The sequence below is a fragment of the Bos indicus x Bos taurus genome, chromosome 6 (genome assembly GCF_003369695.1).
Source record: "Bos indicus x Bos taurus breed Angus x Brahman F1 hybrid chromosome 6, Bos_hybrid_MaternalHap_v2.0, whole genome shotgun sequence".
NCBI lineage: Eukaryota > Metazoa > Chordata > Mammalia > Artiodactyla > Bovidae > Bos > Bos indicus x Bos taurus.
The window spans coordinates 18,536,611-18,553,396 of record NC_040081.1 but is presented as its reverse complement, the minus strand read 5'-3'; positions in this window follow the sequence as shown (position 1 = coordinate 18,553,396).

The following is a 16,786-nucleotide window of genomic DNA, read 5'->3' as shown; positions in this document are numbered from 1 at the left end:
CCTCTATGCAGAGTACAAAAAGTATGAAAAGGCAAAATGATAGGATACTGAAAGAGAAACTCCCCAGGTCAGTAGGTGCCCAATATGCTACTGGAGATCAGTGGAGAAATAACTCCAGAAAGAATGAAGGGATGGAGCCAAAGCAAAAACAATACCAGCTGTGGATGTGACTGGTAATAGAAGCAAGGTCCAATGCTGTAAAGAGCAATATTGCATAGGAACCTGGAATGTCAGGTCCATGAATCAAGGCAAATTGGAAGTGGTCAAACAGGAGATGGCAAGAGTGAATGTCAACATTCTAGGAATCAGCGAACTAAAATGGACTGGAATGGGTGAATTTAACTCAGATGACCATTATATCTACTACTGTGGGCAGGAATCTCTCAAAAGAAATGGAATAGCCATCATGGCCAACAAAAGAGTCCGAAATGCAGTACTTGGATGCAATCTCAAAAACGACAGAATGATCTCTGTTCGTTTCCAAGGCAAACCATTCAACATCACAGTAATCCAAGTCTATGCCCCAACCAGTAATGCTGAAGAAGCTGAAGTTGAATGGTTCTAGGAAGACCTACAAGACCTTTTAGAACTAACACCCAAAAAAGATGTCCTTTTCATTATAGGGGACTGGAATGCAAAAGTAGGAAGTCAAGAAACACCTGGAGTAACAGGCACATTTGGCCTTGGAATACGGAATGAAGCAGGGCAAAGACTAATAGAGTTTTGCCAAAAAAATGCACTGGTCATAACAAACACCCTCTTCCAAAAACACAAGAGAAGACTCTATACATGGACATCACCAGATGGTCAACACCGAAATCAGACTGATTATAATCTTTGCAGCCAAAGATGGAGAAGCTCTATACAGTCAGCAGAAACATGACCAGGAGCTGACTGTGGCTCAGACCATGAACTCCTTATTGCCAAATTCAGACTGAAATTGAAGAAAGTAGGGAAAACCACTAGACCATTCAGGTATGACCTAAATCAAATCCCTTATGATCATACAGTGAAAGTGAGAAATAGATTTAAGGGCCTAGATCTGATAGATAGAGTGCCTGATGAACTATGGACTGAGGTTCGCGACATTGTACAGGAGACAGGGATCAAGACCATCCCCGTGGAAAAGAAATGCAAAAAAGCAAAATGGCTGTCTGGAGAGGCCTTACAAATAGCTGAGAAAAGAAGAGAAGTGAAAAGCAAAGGAGAAAAGGAAAATATAAACATCTGAATGCAGAGTTCCAAAGAAAAGCAAGAAGAGATAAGAAAGCCTTCTTCAGTGATCAATGCAAAGAAATAGAGGAAAACAACAGAATGGGAAAGACTAGAGATCTCTTCAAGAAAATTAGAGATACCGAAGGAACATTTCATGCAATGATGGGCTTGATAAAGGACAGAAATGGCATGGACCTAACAGAAGCAGACGATATTAAGAAGAGATGGCAAGAATACACAGAAGAACTGTACAAAAAAGATCTTCACGACCCAGATAATCACGATGGTGTGATCACTCACCTAGAGCCAGACATCCTGGAATGTGAAGTCAAGTGGGCCTTAGAAAGCATCACTACGAACAAAGCTAGTGGAGGTGATGGAATTCCAGTTGAGCTATTCCAAATCCTGAAAGATGATGCTTTGAAAGTGCTGCACCTAATATGCCAGCAAATTTGGAAAACTCAGCAGTGGCCACAGGACTGGAAAAGGTCAGTTTTCATTCCAATCCCAAAGAAAGGCAATGCCAAAGAATGCTCAAACTACCACACAATTGCACTCATCTCACACGCTAGTAAAGTAATGCTCAAAATTCTCCAAGCCAGGCTTCAGCAATATGTGAACCATGAACTTCCAGATGTTCAAGCTGGTTTTACCAATACAGTATACTAATGCAAATATATGAAATTTAGAAAGATCGTAACAATAACCCTGTATACAAGACAGCAAAAGAGACACTGATGTATAGAACAGTCTTTTGGACTCTGTGGGAGAGGGAGAGGGTGGGATGATTTGGGAGAATGGCATTGAAATATGTATAATATCATATATGAAATGAGTTGCCAGTCCAGGTTTGATGCATGATATTGGATTTTTGGGGCTGGTGTACTGGGACGACCCAGAGGGATGGTATCGGGAGGGAAGAGGGAGGAGGGTTCAGGATGGGGAACACATGTATACCTGTGGCAGATTCATTTTGATATATGGCAAAACCAATACAATATTGTAAAGTTAAATAAAATAAAATTAAAAAAAAAAAAAAAGAAAAGAAAAGGTGGAGGAACCAGAGATCAAATTGCCAACATCCGCTGGATCATGGAAAAAGCAAGAGAGTTCCAGAAAAACATCTATTTCTGCTTTATTGACTATGCCAAAGCCTTTGACTGTGTGGATCACATTAAACTGTGGAAAATTCTGAAAGACATGGGAATACCAGACCACCTGACCTGCCTCTTGAGAAATCTGTATGCAGGTCAGGAAGCAACAGTTAGAACTGGACATGGAACAACAGACTGGTTCCAAACAGGAAAAGGAGTATGTCAAGGGTGTATATTGTCACCCTGTTTATTTAACTTATATGCAGAGTACATCATGAGAAACGCTGGACTGGAAGAAGCAGAAGGTGGAATCAAGACTGCCGGGAGAAATATCAATAACCTCAGATATGCAGATGACATCACCCTTATGGCAGAAAGTGAAGAGGAACTCAAAAGCCTCTTGATGAAAGTGAATGGGGAGAGTGAAAAAGTTGGCTTAAAGCTCAACATTCAGAAAACGAAGATCATGGCATCTGGTCCCATCACTTCATGGGAAATAGATGGGGAAACAGTCGAAACAGTGTCAGACTTTATTTTTCTGGGCTCCAAAATCACTACAGATGGTGATTGCAGCCATGAACTTAAAAGACGCTTACTCCTTGGACGGAAAGTTATGACAAACCTAGATAGCATATTGAAAAGCAGAGACATTACTTTGCCAACAAAGGTCCATCTACTCAAGGCTATGGTTTTTCCTGTGGTCATGTATGGATGTGAGAGTTGGACTGTGAAGAAGGCTGAGTGCCAAAGAATTGATGCTTTTGAAGTGTGATGTTGGAGTAGACTCTTGAGAGTCCCCTGGACTGCAAGGAGAACCAATCAGTCCATTGTGAAGGAGATCAGCCCTGGGATTTCTTTGGAAGGAATGATGCTAAAGCTGTAACTCCAGTCTTTGGCCACCTCATGCAAAGAGTTGACTCATTGGAAAAGACTCTGATGCTGGGAGGGATTGGGGGCAGGAAGAGAAGGGGACGACAGAGGATGAGATGGCTGGATGGCATCACTGACTCGATGGACGTGAGTCTGAGTGAACTCCGGGAGTTGGTGATGGACAGGGAGGCCTGGCGTGCTACGATTCATGGGGTGGCAAAGAGTTGGACATGACTGAGCGACTCATCTGCTCTGATCTGATCTGATGCAGAGTACATCATGTGAAATACTGGGCTGGATGAATCACAAGCTGGATTGAAGGCAGGGAAGAAGGGAGGTCAGATAGCTGTACTGACTCAATGTACATGAATTTGAGCAAGCACCAGGAAATGGTGAAGGACAGGGAAGCCTGGTTTGCTGCAGTGCATGGGGTCACAGTCAGACATGACTGAGCGACTGAACAACAACAAAAACAAGAGGAATTATCATTTTTTATTAGTTTGGAGAAACCCATTCCCAAAATCATATGGCCTCTAGACCCAAGACCAGTTGATGGTAGTTCCTTGACAATATTTTCCATTGCTTTTACAGTTTGGGCAACCTGTTTCTTGTTCAGTGTTGCCTGTTTATATTCTAAAGAAGCATAAAAGCAATCTAAATTTCAAAGTTTACAACTTGGTTATTTATTTTAATATTTTGAATCAGTATGACCTCCTATTTGTGGTCATATACCTTTTCTCATTCCTGATGTTATTTATGCCTGTCATTCTGTCCTTTCATCTGCAAGTTAGTCTAGAGACTTGTTTATGTCATGCATTTTTTCAAAGAACTAGCTTTTAAGTACAATTAGGAATTCTGCTATATTTCTGTTCTCTTGTGTTTCACCTTTGCTGGATTTTTTTTTTTTAATTTCCTCATGGGTTTCTTTAAGCTTGAGTTTGTAGGGTGGAGAGCTTTCACTAGTTTGAAGAGTTGAATATTGAATGTGTTTTCATTTAAAGCTAAAACCTGTTTATTTTTTCCTCTTGTATTCCACAACTTGTAGTGCAAATTGAATATTTAACTAGAAAGCAGTTGCAATTTTTATTTTCTTAATGATACAGGACTTATTTAAGAAAGTGCTGTTAAGTTTCCAAGTGGATAGATATTCTGGATGTTTGTTTTTCCTTTAACCCTTCCTATTACTTCCTAATTTATTTCACTGTGGATGGAAAATGTAATTTGTATAAATTCTATATCTGGGAATCTTGAAATATATTCTTTCTGGCCTAATATATCATCAATTTTAAGGTTTCCATGGGTGTATAAGAAGTGTTATTTATTGGAGTTAAATTATATGAAACAATTAAACCATTATTATTTATTATATCATTACTTTTCTGTGCATCCTGTATAGTGGATAGCCCCGGTTATAGCTGAGCAAAATTAGTTTCTAATTTTCTGCTTTTTGATTTCTAGTATCATTCCAAATTTTATTGATGCTGATCAAAGAAGTACTCTGGACATGCATATTAAAAAATAGAACATTACTTTATTGGGAGATTTTATATATATATATATATATATATATATATATAAATCAGGTTTTGAACAACTGTATTATGTACTTGTAGTAATATTCTTTAATATGATTTGATACAATCAAATGTATATTGGTTCAGTTTAGTTCAGTCGCTCAGTCATGTCTGCTTCTTTGCAACCCCATGGACTGCAGCTCACCAGACTTCCCTGTCCATCACCAACTCCTGGAGCTTACTCAAACTCATGTCCATCAAGTTGATGATGCCATCCAACCATCTCATCCTCTATCGTCCCCTTCTCCTCCTGCTTTCAGTATTTCCCAGCATCAGGGTCTTTGCATCAGATGACCAAAGTATTGGAGCTTCAGCTCCAACTGACAAGAAGTCAGTTCTTTGCATCAGATGACCAAAGTATTGGAGCTTCAGCTTCACCATCAGTCCTTCCAATGAATATTCTAGACTGATTTCCTTTAGGATTGACTGGTTTTATCTCCTTCCCAGTCCAAGGGACTCTCAGGAGTCTTTTCCAACACCACAGTTCAAAAGCACTAATTCTTTGGCACTCAGCTTTCTTTATGGTCCAACTCTTATATCCACACATGACTACTGGAAAAACCATGGCTTTGACTATATGGACTTATGTCAGCGAAGTAATGTTATCTTCTTTTTAATATGCTGTCTAGGTTGGTCATAACTTTTCTTCTAAAGAGCAAGCGTTTTTTTTAATTTCATGACTGCGGTCACCATTTGCAGTGATTTTGGAGCCCAAGAAAATAAAGTCTGTCACTGTTACCATTGTTTCCCCATCTACTTGCCATGAAGTGATGGGACCGAATGCCATGATCTTCGTTTTCTGAATGTGTAGTTTTAAGCCAGCTTTTTCACTTTCACTGTGGTATATTGGTTACCATATCGTATTAGTGTTTTCAATGCCAGATTAATTTGATATTAAAATTGTACACTCTGCTTTACCTTTTACATCTGTTTACTTATTTATTTCAGTGTTAACTATTTAGGTTACTTTATTTTAAATGTACCTGTTTGAAAGCACCCTTAATTGTTCTTACCTATTTTTCTCTCTTAAGAAGGGATATTTTACCATTTAGATTTATTTCTAAAAACTCCATGTTTACAAATAGCATTTTAAAATAAATTATAATATTAATAGTAATGTTAATTTAAAATGTTTTCCATGGACAAATATGTATGTAAACACTGAATGCTGCAATAACTTTTTAGAAATTCTAATTTCACATTAGAAAAGTAAAGGCTGTAATAAGTTTTGAGTAAAAAATCTGGTTCAGTTCAGTTCAGTTGCTCAATAGTGTCCGACTCTTTGTGACCCCATGAATCGCAGCACGCCAGGCCTCCCTGTCCATCACCAACTCCCGGAGTTCACTCAGACTCACGTCCATCGAGTCAGTGATGCCATCCAGCCATCTCATCCTCTGTCGTCCCCTTCTCCTCCTGCCCCCAATCCCTCCCAGCATCAGAGTCTTTTCCAATGAGTCAACTCTAAGCATGAGGTGGCCAAAGTACTGGAGTTTCAGCTTTAGCGTCATTCCTTCCAAAGAAATCCCAGGGCTTATCTCCTTCACAATGGACTGGTTGGATCTCCTTGCAAGGGATGTCCCAAGGGACTCTCAAGAGTCTTCTCCAGCACCACAGTTCAAAAGCATCAATTCTTCGGCGCTCAGCTTTCTTCACAGTCCAACTCTCACATCTATACATGACCACTGGAAAGACCATAGCCTTGAGTAGATGGACCTTTGTTGGCAAAGTAATGTCTCTGCTTTTCAATATGCAGTCTAGGTTGGTCATAAATCTTACTAATTTAGCTGACAATCTAAGATTGTCTAAGAGATATTTTTGCATGAAGAACTTCTTAAAATTAATTATGCTTTAAAATAATGTTTAATTTATACCAATTAAAAATTCATAAACTTTATTTTTCTTGGATCATTAAGTTCAACTTGCTGTGTTGTTTATGGATACCATAAAATAAGAACAATCACCATTTAATAAGGGACTTCCCCAGTGGCTCAGCTATAAAGAATCTGCCTGCAGTATAGGAGATGCGGGTTCAATATCTGGATCAGGAAGATTCCCTGGAGGAGGGCATGGCAACCCACTCCAGTATTTCTTTCCTGGGGAATCCCATAGGCAGAGGAGCCTGGTGGGTTACTGTCCATAGCATCATGAAGAGTTGGACATGACTGAAGTGACTGAGCACACACATATCATTTAAGGAAAATTTTATGTTCTATTGTATCAGATTGAACACAGTAAACTCCGAAATTATCAGGTCCAATTATAAACCTAATTAATATCCTTCTCCATATTAAGCTGCATTTCAGAAATGTAATATATTAAAAAGTTTTGTGTTCTATATATTTGACAAAACAAATTTACAATTTGCCACAATTTAAAAAGTGAAGCATTGCAAGTTATATATAAATGAGTAAAACTACTTTTAATTATTCCTTTACAGTTTGCAAACACTCAAAGTTCTGTGTATATTTCAGCTCAAAATCACAGAACAAATATTTCAGCTTTCTTAAATATAAAACATTAAGTATGAAAATATTAAAAATTACGAATACAACAAAGTATTTTTTAACATAGCACAAATAAGACTCCTATGAGTTTTAATTAGATTCATCACCTCTATAATTGGTTACTTTTATTTTGTTTAACTTTTAATTTTTATTTTATATTATGGTTCATTAACAATGATGTGTTTGTTACAGATATACAGCAAAGTGATTCAATTATACCCATATAAGTATTCATTCTTTTTCGAATTCTTTTCCCATTTAGGTTATTGTAGAATATTGAGCCGAGTTCCCTATACTATGCAGTAGGTCTTTGTTGGTTATCTATATTAAATATAGAGGTGAGTACAGGTCAATTCCAAACTCCCAATCTATCCCCCAACACCAACCCTTTCCCCTTGGTAACCGTAAGTTCTTTTTCTAAGTATGTGAGTGTTTCTGTTTTGTAAATAAGTTCATTTGGATTTTTTTTTATATTTTAGTTTTCATGCATAAGCGATATCTTGTGGTATTTGCCTTTGTCTGACTTACTTCACTTAGTATGATAATCTCCATAATCTGTGTTGCTGTAAGAGGCATTATTTCATTCTTTGTAATATTTAAGTAATAGTCCATTATATATATGCACCACATCTTCTTTATCCATTCCTCTGTCAATGGACATTTAGATTGCTTCCTTGTCTCCAATGTTGTAAACAGCACTGCAGTGAACATCAGGGTGTATGTATCCTTTTGAATCATGGTTTTCTCCAGACATATACCCAGGAATGGGGTTGCTGGGTCATATGGTACCTTTATTCCTAGTTTTTAAAGGAACCTCCATACTATCCCATAGTTATATGAATTTATATCCCCACCATCACTATAGTTGGTTACTCTTAAAAAATTACTAGACTTATGTTTTAGAACAGTTTCAAGTTTACAGAAAAATTAAGTAGAAAGAAAAGCAAGCTTCTTTCATGCCACCTACACATAGTTTCTTCTGTTATTAATACCTTGAATTGATGTGGTATATTTACTATAATTAATGAATATTGATATATTACTGTTAACTAAAGTTCATAGTTTTCAATAGGGTTCGCTTTTTTTTTTTTTTTTTACAGTTGTTTGTGTGTCTGTGTGTGTGTATGTGCTCAGTCATGTCTGACTCTTTGCAACCCAATAGACTATAGCCTGCCAGGCTCCTCTGTCTGTGAAAGTTTTCAGCTAAGAATACTGGAGTGGGTTGCCATTTCCTACTCCAGAGGATCTTCTCAACTCAGGGACTAAATCTGTGTCTCTTACATTTTCTGCATCAGCAAGAAGGTTCTTTACCATAAGCACCACCTGGGAAGCCCTTACAGTTATATGAGTTTTGATGCATGCCTAATCAACAGTTAGTATATCATACAGAATCATTTCACTGCACTAAAAATCCTCTCTGCTCCACCTATTCATTCCCTCAGCCCCCACCAATATCTGACAATCATTGATATTTTCACTGTCTGAGAAGTTTTGCCCTTTCTAAAACATTGCATAGTTTGAATCATGTATAGCTTTAGCCTATAGATGGGGAAACAATGAAAACAGTGAGTGACTTTGTTTTCTTGGGTGCCAAAGTCATGGAAGATGGTGATTGCAGCCATGAAATTAAAAGATGTTTGCTCCTTTGAGGAAAAGCTATGACCAACCTAGAAAGCATACTAGAAAGCAGAGACATTACTTTGCCAACAATGGTCCATCTAGTCAAAGCTATGGTTTTTCCAGTAGTCATTATGGATGTGAGAGTTGGACTATAAAGAAAGCTGAACACCGAAGAATTGATGCTTTTGAACTGTGGTGTTGGAAAAGACTCTTGAGAATCCCTTGTACTGCTAGGGGGATCCAACCAGTCCATCCTAAAGGAAATCAGTCCTGAATATTCATTGGAAGGACTGATGCTGAAACTCCAGTACTTTGGCCACCTGATGTAAAGAACTGACTCACTGGAAAAGACTCTGATATCAGCTGGGAAAGATTGAAGGCAGAAGGGAGCAGCAGAGGATGAGATGGCTGGATGGTATCACTGACTCAATGGACATGAGTTTGAGCAAGCTCTGGGAGTTGGTGATGGACAGGGAAGCCTGGTGAGCTGCAGTCCATGGGGTTGCAAAGAGTTGAACACGACTGAGTGACTGGACTGAACTGAACTGAACTGAGAGCCTTCCCAGGCTGGCTTTTTCACTCAACAATATGCATTTTAGGTTCTTTCACATCTTCTTCTTTTTTTTTTTTTTAATTTACATTCTCTCCTGACTGTCTTTTTGTGGAAAAAAAAAAAGTTGTCTGTGCCTGGTCTTACTTGTAGCACATGGAATCTTTGATCTTCATTTCCATGTGCAAATTCTTTAGTTGTGGCATGCAAACTCTTAGTTGCTGGCATATGGGATCTAATTCCCTGATCATCAATCGAACCTGGCCCCCTGCATTGGGACCGTGGAGTCACTGGGAAGTTCCCATGTCTTTTTATAGCTTGATAGCTTATTTCTTTTGCTATTCAAAACTGCTATTCTTTTGCAGTTCATTTCAGTTGCTCAGTCATCTTCAACTCTTTGTGATCCCATGGACTGCAACATGCCAGGCCTCCCTGTCCATCACCAACTCCCGGAGTTTACTCAAACTCATGTCCATTGAGTCAGTGATGCCATCCAACCATCTCATCCTCTGTCATCCCCTTCTCCTCCCACCTTCAATCTTTCCAGCATTGGGGTCTTTTCAAATGAGTTAGTTCTCCGCATCAGGTAGCCAAAGTATTGGAGTTTCAGCTTTAGCATCAGTCCTTCCAATGAATATTCACAACTGATTTCCTTTAGGATGGACTGATTTGATCTTCTTGCAGTCCAAATTTCTTTTTAGCACTGGATAATATTCTGTTGTATGGATGTATTCATTCATCTGTCCCAGGTTTTGACAGTTATGAGTAGAGTTTCTATAAATATCCATGTATAGGTTCTCATGTGGATTTAAGTTTCTCACTCCTTTGGGTAAACACTAAGAATACTGGCTACCAGGTCATATGAAAAGTGTATATTTAGTTTTTTAAGAAACCACCAAACTGTCTTCCAGAGTGGCTGTTTTATTTTGCATTCCCATCAGCAATAAATGAAAGTTCCCGCTGTTTACATGCATTTGATGTTGTCACTGTTCCTGATTTTGACCATTCTAAAAGATGGTGTCTCGTTGTTTTAATTTATAACTCCCTGATCACATGTGATATTGAGCATCTTTTCATATCCTACTTGCCATTTATGTAGTATATCTTCTTTGAGGTGTCTGTTCAGGTATTTTGCCCATTTTTAAATTGGCTATTCATTTTCTTATCGTTGAGTTTTACTAGTTCTTTGTATATTTTGGATTCAGTCTCTTCATTGCCTATGTGTTTTGCAAATATTTTCTCCCAATCTGTGGCTTTTCTTTTAATTCTTTCACATTTAAAAATTAATCTTTTTCAAACTCACAGCTATTTACTTACCAAGAGATGCTGATTTTTCACCTCAAGTTAGTTGACATTACTGAATTGAAAAATCAAGACACTATTTTTATATGGAACCCTAATGGTTGTGGTATTCTGTTAATCATAGTGAAAAATAACAGTAACAGTAACAGTAAAATAGTTGACATTTTCGTATTATGCCAGGCATAGTGGTAAGGACTTTCAATGTGTCATCTCAGAGTCTCCTCATTGCAATATTCCTTAGTAGTCGCTGGCCATTACTCTGGTGTTGGAGAAGACTCTTGAGAGTCCCTTGGACTGCAAGGAGATCCAACCAGTCCATCCTGAAGGAGATCAGCCCTGGGATTTCTTTGGAAGGAATGATGCTAAAGCTGAAACTCCAGTCTTTGGCCACCTCATGCGAAGAGTTGACTCATTGGAAAAGACTCTGATGCTGGGAGGGTTTGGGGCCAGGAGGAGAAGGGGATGACAGAGGATGAGATGGCTGAATGGCATCACTGACTCAATGGACATGAGTCTGAGTGAACTCCGGGAGTTGGTGATGGTCAGGGAGGCCTGGTGTGTTGCGATTCATGGGGTTGCAAAGAGTCGGACACAACTGAGCGACTGAACTGAACTGAACTGAACTTGCCTATCCATTTTAGATTTTGTATTATTGTGGACAAGTCAATTATCCTAACCTGTTTTATGGTTACTAAGATGAGGATAAAAGTAATATATATTAGTGTAGTTATAACCACTAAATGGTATAAACTATGAGAGATACATTTAAAATAGTTCCGTGGGCTTACCTGGTGGCTCAGAAGAAAAAGAATCTGCCAGAATGTAGGAGACCTGGGTTTGATCCCTGGGTTGGAAAGATGCCCTGGAGGAGGGAATGGCTACCCACTCCAATATTCTTGCTGGTAAATCCCATGGAAAGAGGAGACTAGCAGACTACAGTCCATGAGGTGGCAAAGAGTCGGACATGGCTGAGTGACTAAGCATAGGGCAGGTGCTTCAAAATAGCACCTATATTTATAGGGTTAAACTTCTTCCTGCATTATAGCTTTGTGGACCTTATCTTACTAAGGGAGGTAATTTTTCCTAAGAAACCTGCAATTAGCTAAACTAAGAGAAGTGCATTTCAGTTCTAAAGGTAAAGCAAGCATACTTGACCTTTTGATTGTTTTTAAAACCTGTCTTTTTCAAGTAGTTTATTTAACAATTGGTTCAGTTTTTTTCCTATTGGTTGCCTCTACTATAGCAGTCACCATTCTTTGCAGTAGAGTAGCAAACATAAATATATTAACACTACCCTGCATACCTACAAATGTTCTCTGTAACACATAGTTCTATCGGAAATTAAGTTAAAATCCATTTCATTTAGAGACCTTTACCATTCCTCTTGAGACAATCAGAAATTTTTTGCCAGAGGCAGAGGGGTAGTGTTGACAGGGACAGGGATTACAAAATGAAGAAAGATATTTAGCATTTTGGGAAATACTGTGGTTCTCACTTTAGTTTCCAAAAGTTTTTTCAGGACTTTCCTAATGTTACTGATTAAGAAACGATCAATCCAAGTTATTATTATTTCAACAAATAGAAGATTTATTTACTGACTTTATACACTTCTGTGCCCTGTTGTTCCAAGAGAGAACTTTCATAGGGTCATTTTTGAGATGTTGTTAGGAAGTTCTTTGATACTCAGATTCTTAAGATTCTTTCCTCTCTTTTCCTCTCCTGCCTTTATCAAAGAGTACAGCAGTTGAGTGAAATGCTGTACGCCCCTCTCTGAAAGAAATATGGCATAACATTCCTTAATTTTCAGAACCATGGCACAGCATTTTCCAGCCCTATCTGTCCAGATCTGAATTTCTACTTCACTATGGTATTGTGATCTATTACCAGGAACAGGAGGCCAGCTTAAAGACTTAAATGGTTTTCATTTTAACTCTGGAACTTGATATTTTAAAAGCTAAAAATGCTGTCGTGTTTAAAGTAATCATCTCAATGTTTCTAAGTCTTGGTATGAAGCTTAACTTACAGAGAATGCTGACTTGCCAAATGACTTTCAAACTACCTTGGTATTTATTCAATTTTCAGGTCTTTAAAAAAGGGAATTCCTCCAAGCTATACTTCAGGTTAAAAAGAAAATTTAATTCAGAGAATGTACCCCAAAAGTAATTTACATCTAAGGAAATTTGATCAAAAAACTAGAGGAGATTGAAAACTTAAAAAAAATAAGATGACTACAATGGTGTTTCAGAAAGTGACACTAAACATATCCTGTCTCCCTTTTAATGAATCATGATGGAAAAAGATACAGAGGGAAATGAAACTCAAGAAGCAGCTAGGGAACGGAACAGTGTGGGTCCTACAATCATGGTCTGCCTGAGTTCCTTAGTGACCTAAAAGCAACAGGGGTCTACCTAGGAGTGTTGGGGAGCAAGAACACTCCTAGTTGAAGGGAGCCCCTCAAGTAGCTACAGATTTTGCCTTGCTCAACTTTTTCATTCCTGCCAGAGAGTCCTGAAGTCCCTGCCCTATCCTGAGGGATAAGGAGCATAATTTGGAAGCTCTCTATGGAAAGTACTATATATTTTCTTACGGCTATTCCCAAAATGTTTCTTGAGTTAAAAAAATTAGATACACACACACCACACATATGCAGATATATGACGGCTTTTTTTTTTTCCTGGTGTTTGCTCAGTCTCTGAGTCATGTCTGACTTTGTGACCCCATGGACTGTATAGCCTGCCAGGTTCCTCTGTCCATGGGATTTCGCAGGCAAGAATGCTGGATTGGGTTGCTGTTTCCTACTGCAGGGGATCTTCCCTATCTAGGAATTGAACCCACATCTCTAATATATATATATATATATGCACGCGCGCGCACACACACACACACACACCTGCATACATACTGGCCTTCAATCTCTCTGAGGTCCAGTTTTTTAATCTGTTGAGTAGGCATTACGCTTTACCTCATGGGTTTTTATGACAACTGTGTTTGAGGATAGGGCCTGGTGTCCTTGCAATTCTATCTCTAGAGCCTCATCAGTTGCCTGTCACAGAGTACCAATGGATGCTTAGTAAATATTTTCTGAATAAGTGAAATGAAAAAAAAAAACAAAACAATAAATCCAGTATTTGAGCATGACTTAAAAGGACTTAAAATCCTATCCAAATGCTAATTGTTACCATTATAAATTCTGCTGAAACTAAAACACAAAATCATATCATTTTTCTTTTGCCATGGTTAAATTGATTTGCTGCGATTTCATATACGAAAGAGTTCTTTTGAAAGTGGTTAAATATTTCCATGTAAATTCCAGTCATCAGCCTTTAAAGAAAAACATAATGACTGTTAATTCTCCTGATTTGAGTTTTGGTGTTGGTCAGCAGGGGACAGAGAGACATTTTCTCTCATGACTTAATAACTAAATGTGCTACAATGACTATCTGGTTTCCTCAGAAGAATATGCAATATGGCATTGGACTTATTCCAAATAATAACTGAATATCATACACCAAGTCTTGGAAGACTAAAAATCTCTGATAATGACAGATTATTTGTTCTCAAAGATATATCACAGTGGAAGCCAAAGAGATCATCTGATGGTCACAAAAATGTTTTTTTTTAAGAAGTTGCTTACTGGAGGTACCTGCTTCTTTATTATAAAATCAATCCTAAACAAATCTTAGTCTTTACTTAATCATGATCTTACAGACTGAATAAAAAATGTTTTTAAAATTTAGATATAATCTTATTTTGTTTTCCATTTTTCAGTATCATTTAGAAGTCGTATATAGCCAAAATTTTTTAAGCATGGAATTAAAAGTTATATATTACTGGAAAATTTTGAAACATTTTAATATTGTTTTTCTATAATTTAATGTTTTTCATACCATCAATTCAGTTCAGTCGCTCAGTCGTTTACAACTCTTTGCAACCCCATAGACTGTAGCACACCAGGCCGCCATGTCCATCACTAACTCCCAAAGCTTGCTCAAACTCATATCCATCAAGTTGGTGATGCCATCTCACCAGCTCATCGTCTGCCATCCCCTTCTCTTCTTGCCTTCAAACTTTCCCAGCATTAGGGTCTTTGCCAGTGAGTCAGTTCTTTACATCAGGTGGCCAAAGTATTGGAGCTTCAGCTTCATCATCAGTCCTTGCAATGAATATTCAGGACTGATTTCCTTTAGGATTGACTGGTTTGATATCCCTGCAGTCCAAGGGACTCTCAAGAGTTCTCTCCAACACCACAGTTGAAAAGCACCAACTCTTCAGCACTCAGCTTTCTTTATAGTCCAACTCTCACATCCATACATGACTACTGGAAAAACCATAGCTTTGACTAGATGGACCCTGTAAGCAAAGTAATGTCTCAGCTTTTTAATATGCTGTCTAGGTTGATCATAGCTTTTCCTACAAGGAGCAAGCATCTAATTTCATGGCTGCAGTCACCATCTGCAGTGATTTTGGAGTCCGTGGAAATAAAGCCTTTAACGATTTCCATTGTTTCCCCATCTGTTTGCCACGAAGTGATGGGACTGGATGCTATGATCTTCATTTTCTGAATGTTGAGTTTTAAGCCAGCTTTTTCATTTTCCTCTTTCACTTTCATCAAGAGACACTTCAGTTCATTTTCACTTTCTGCCATAAGGGTGGTTTCATCTGGATTTTTGTGGTTATTGATATTTCTCCCAGCAGTGGTGATTCCAGCTTGTCCTTCGTCCAGCCCGGCATTTCTCATGATATACTCTGCATAGAAGTTAAATAAGCAGGGTGACAATATACAGCCTTGATGTTCTCCTTTCCCAATTTGGAACCAGTCCATTGTTCCATACCCAGTCCTAACTGTTGCTTCTTTACCGGCATACAGATTTCTCAGGAGGCAGGTCAGGTGGTCTGGTATTCATATCTCTTTAAGAATTTTCCACAGTTTGTTGTGATCCACACAGTCAAAGGGTTTGACAGAGTCAGTAAAGCAGAAATATATGTTTTTATGGAACTCTTTTTCTATGATCCAACTGATGTTGGCAATTTGATCGCTGATTCCTCTGCCTTTTCTAAATCCAGCTTGAACATCAGGAATTCTCACGTGGAGAATTTTGAGCATTCCTTTCCTAGTGTGTGAGATGAGTGCAGTTGTGTGGTAGTTTGAATCTTCTTTGGCATTGCCTTTCTTTGGTATCAGAATGAAAACTGACCTTTTCCAGTCCTGTGGCCACTTCTGAGTTTTCCAAATATGCTGGCATATATTGTGCAGCACTTTCACAGCATTATCTCTTAGGATTTGAAATAGCTCAACTGCAATTCTATCATCTCCACTAGTTTGTTCGTAGTGATGCTTCCTAAGGCCCACCTGACTTCACATTCCAGGATGTCTGGCTCTGGGAGAGTGATCACACCATCATGGTTATCTGGGTCATTAACATCTGTTTTGTACAGTTCTTCTGTGTATTCTTGCCACTTCTTAGTATCTTCTGCTTCTGTTAGGTCCATACCATTTCTGTCCTTTATTGAGCCCATCTTTACATGAAATGTTCCCTTGGTATCGCTAATCTTCTTAAAGAGATCTCTAGTCTTTCCCAGTCTATTGTTTTCCTCTGTTTCTTATCATCGATCACTGAGGAAGGCTTTCTTACATCTCCTTGCTATTCTTTGTAACTCTGCATTCAGATGAGTGTATCTTTCCTTTTCTCCTTTGCCTTTGCTTCTCTTCTTTTCTCAGCTATTTGTAAGGCCTCCTCAGACAACCATTTTGCCTTTCTGCATTTCTTTTTCTAGGGGATGGTCTTGATCACTGCCCTCCTATACAATGTCATGAACCTCCATCCATAGTTCTTCAGGCACTCTGTCTACCAGATCTAATCCCTTGAATCTGTTTGTCACTTCCACTGTATAACCATAAGGGATTTGATTTAGGTCATTCCTCAATGGTCTAGTGGTTTTACCTACTTTCTTCAATTTAAGTCTGAATTTGTCAATAAGGAGTTCATGATCTGAGCTGCAATCAGCTCTTGTCTTGTTTTTTAATTTTGCTTCCCGTTGATTTTATTTTTTTGGTTT